The sequence below is a fragment of the Taudactylus pleione genome, unplaced genomic scaffold (genome assembly GCF_031769625.1).
Source record: "Taudactylus pleione unplaced genomic scaffold, aTauple2 ptg000007l, whole genome shotgun sequence".
NCBI lineage: Eukaryota > Metazoa > Chordata > Amphibia > Anura > Myobatrachidae > Taudactylus > Taudactylus pleione.
Genome location: NW_028284410.1, coordinates 10,569,880 through 10,574,326, shown reverse-complemented (window position 1 = coordinate 10,574,326; position 4,447 = coordinate 10,569,880).

Here is a 4,447-nt window from a genome sequence, read left to right as displayed (position 1 = left end):
ACAGTTTGAGGTATTCATTATTACTGCCGCAGTTTATTAGTAATTTATCTCTTTTAGCTTGCAATAACAAGCAGATTTACAGAAATAATATTCAGATATATGACCGCAGAACTACAGACACTATTAATAATCTAATGTGCCTCAAAGTGAGGCGAAGACTTTTGGAGGATGGCCTGGTGTCAAGAAGGGCAGCAAAGAAGCCACTTCTCTCCAGGAAAAACATCAGGGACAGACTGCTATTCTGCAAAATATACAGGGATTGGACTGCTGAGGACTGGGGTAAAGTTATTTTCTCTGATGAATCCCCTTTCAGATTATTTGGGGCATCTGGAAAAACACTTGTCCGGAGAAGGAAAGGTGAACGCTACCATCAGTCCTGTGTTATGCCAACAGTAAAGCATCCTGAGACCATTCATGTGTGGGGTTGCTTCTCAGCCAAGGGAGTGGTCTCACTCACAATTTTGCCTAAGAACACAACCATGATTAAAGAATGGTACCAAAACATCCTCCAAGAGCAACTTCTCCCAACCATTCAAGAACAGTTTGGTGATGAACAATGCCTTTTCCAGCATAATGGAGCACCTTGCCATAAGGAAAAAGTGATAACTAAGTGGCTTGGGGAACAAAACATCAACATTTTGGGTCCATGTTCCAGGAACTCCCCAGACCTTAATCCCATTGAGAACTTGTGGTCAATCCTCAAGAGGCAGGTGGACAAACAAAAACCCATAAATTCTGACAAAGTCCAAGCATTGATTAGGCAAGAATGTGGCCCAGAAGTTGACTGACAGCATGCCAGGGTGAATTGCAGAGGTCTTGAAAAAGAAGAGTCAACACTGCAAATATTGACTCTTTGCATAAACTTAATGTAATTGTCAATAAAAGCCTTTGACACTTATGAAATACTTGTAATGTTACTTCAGTATACTTCAGTATACCATAGTAACATGTGACAAAAAGGTCTAAAAACACTGAAGCAGCAAACTTTGTGAAAACCAATACTTGTGTCATTCTCAAAACTTTTGGCCATGGCTGTATTATGAATATTCCAGCAGCTTTAAAATATTTTGCTTCTATATATTTCTCTATTATTTGAGGTTGAACTGAGGAATATATGTATATGACTTAAGCTTCTGGTTAAATAGTATGTCTTAATTGAAACATCTTTAGGTAGATATACTATTGTAACTTTCTATAGCAGCTTGGAGACAGGGACAGACTGGAGCTACAAAATTGCCCTGGCATGAATCCCTTATGTGCTAAAAGGGTGTGTGGCCACAGCAGTCGGGGGCCTGGTTTTCCGTCTCTCAGTATCCCAGCCAAGCAGTGCGCCTGGAGACGGAGCTGCTCAGGCCATCAGCCCTTCTGACATTTGCCAGAAGTGCCAGATGGCCCTGCTTGGAGCTGGCTGCCAATTTGTCTGTGGAAATCTCAACTTCTTGCTTACCAATCTCAAATTTAGAAACATAGAGAAATAGAAACATAGAATTTCACGGCAGATAAGAACCACTTGGCCCATCTAGTCAGCCCTTTTAACTTACTATCAATCGTGTTTGTCTGTCAGCCTTGATTCGATGGTGATCCTCAGCAATTTATGGCATGTGCGATTTGCATCATATTATTATTTTTTCATTTCAATTCGCAAATCCAGCAGTTCTCCTGAAACCAATTCAATTCACAATTGAATTTGTTTAAGGCACATTGTTTGATTTGCGAGTTCAAGTGAAAAAAGACCAATACGATTGTAATCCCACTTTCATAACACTTTCATAAATATTTCTATTACTCCTGGGTCCTTCCAGCCAGATGTAGATAAAGTTTTGCCTAAACACAGCAAAATAGCCTGTTTCTGTCACGTTTAAATCACAGACAGTGATGCAGCTGTGCTTGTCTCGTTTTATAAGCCTCATTCTTAGTAAATCTGGGATTTGTATGTGTCAATGTTAAGGGGTCGAAGTTTGGTCCAATGGTGCATTGTGTCGATTTGGTGTGTTTAGTCGTGTTTGAGGTGTGATTTGGGCTTTAGTAAATAGCCAATTTGAAAAATCACATCAATTAACCCCTTAGTAGATGATTGCTGTGCAGCTGCTACTATGTCTGCACAGTTGTCAAATAGATTTAAAGGGTATGGTTTGTGAATATCTCCATATTAAAAATCACAAGAGGTCACCACCAATGTTCATTTGTGTATACTTAATTTTTTTAAACAGTGCATGATCAAGTAATTATAGTGATAATTGTATTGCACTTCCATGTATCTGTTTATTTATGTATCTATCGGTTTATTTATAGATCTCTTCTTACACTCATTCCTAATTGATTAGCCTGCTCTCTCATCCACTGTCTGATCCATCTATGACAGCGAGACAGCAAAAAGCAGGGAAATATCTATAATTTGGATATTTTATGTCTACTTACACTATTTGAAGAAACTAGTGAAATATATATTAATTGCTTTTGGAGGCCTGATTTTCCAACTGATAAAAGAATTTCAGTATTCCCTGTTTAAATACCTGTGAATCTCTTAAATGAAAAATCTGCGTTCGGTAACCACATTTCATGTTAATTTTCTGTAATGAGGTATGAACACCTATTTCTGAAAATGTATCAATGGACTTCAAATCGTAAGATATACTGAGCACACTAATGAGTTTTCAAGGTCTTGTTCGATTAACTGCTCTGTCACTTGATTAAATTTACGTTATTCGGTGGTTGCTGTGTGTTAACTCCCAACTGATGTGATATTTATTTAATGATAATTGTACTTAAAATTTACACTTTAACATAGGATATTTATAGTAACCAGTGAGTGTGATTGTTATTATTTTTTGATGTGATAGACCACAGTTACTCATAAACATATTATTTTGCCTACTATTATTAGTAACTCCAATGGTTGAAACATAATTTTTTGTTTCTTTAAACCAACAATTTAATTCACTTTTTTGTTGTGATAGTAAGTCCTCTCTCTTGACTCTACCACTTTGGACAAGTTGTCCTAAATTTATATTCTTTTTATAACAATTACCGTTAAAACATTATACTTTCCAAAAGAGTGTACCAAAAATGAGTTTTTCTCCTCTCAACCCTGCCTTCTTGCAGGGGAGAACCTACTGGAGTGTACAATTAATTACATTACCCCATTGGTGCACCACCAACAAAAGTTTAAACTTTATTGGTATCAGCAATAGTTGGTTCTTATCCACTTAACGGACACATTTTTCTATTAGCAAACACTCCTCACAAATTGTCATTTTTTTATTTAATAAAGTTTTAAATGTATTAAAACCCCACCCCATGTGTCACTGTACATTCATTTTAATTTTATTTTTCTATATCCTCCCTCTAGCCAAAAATTTTTTTTAGTGGGGCATTAGCCCTTCCCCCTGCACCCCACCTGCAAATGATGATCCCTAAAATTATACCCCTCTTTGTGGAATAGCCCTACCCCCTTGCATTATTGTAGAGTGCATGTGGCAGGGGAGAGTGATCATCAGTCCCACTGTGGCAGCTGATCTCTGCACATACAAAGATCAGGATATTTGTTCTCCTCCTCACACTTTTAGTATAGATGCATGAAACCCGGATTGCCATTCGCATTGCATTCTGGGAGTGATATCAGCAATCACAGACTGCAACATTATTCCCAGTGCACCTGAGCAGAAGGAGGAAATCCTGCAACATTACTCCCAGGGCGCCTGAGTAAGAAGAGGAAACCATTCTGCACATATCAGATGCGCATGCTAGAAAAGTTCTGAAAACCTCTACAGCACATGCGTTACACAGAGCATATGCACAAAGGTGCTGTTGTGAAGTCCATGCAGTATCAGTTGTGGAAAAGAGATAGGCATTACTGGGTGGTGGCCAGTAGTGCAGGCAAAAATGGGCAATTCAGTGGGTGCATTAAGAGATGGGCATTCTTGGACGGTGGCTAGTAGTGCAGGCAAAAATGGGCAATCCGCAGGTGCATTCACAGACACACAGCCACAAGCAAGGAGGCCCTGGTCAGACAGAGAAACTGCACCTACCAAAGTTCTGATGCAAATTCCAATAATGTAACCGATGGCGGCAAACACCAAATGGTATTACAGCTTGCACAGGTGCTAAAAGTGCCCTTGCACATTCGTTCACATAGATGTACGCAAGGGAAGGAGTTTGTAGGACATTTGCATAAACTCACAGATGGGCGACTGGCAATACACCCTGCTGCATTTGCTTTTGTGTGCAACTCAGAACATACATTATAAGAAATTTTCGGCAGAGTGCTAACTAGCACTGCAGACAACAGTCCCTATTATTATCAATGGGGACTATGATCTCTGACCTATGTACCAAACTCTAAAAAGCTAAGCTTTTTCCGAGTTTGGCTACGGTAGTTTTCACCATCTTCAGATAGTGTAAACTGCTTCAAGCCTATGGAGGCTTACAAGCTCTAGGGGTTTATTTA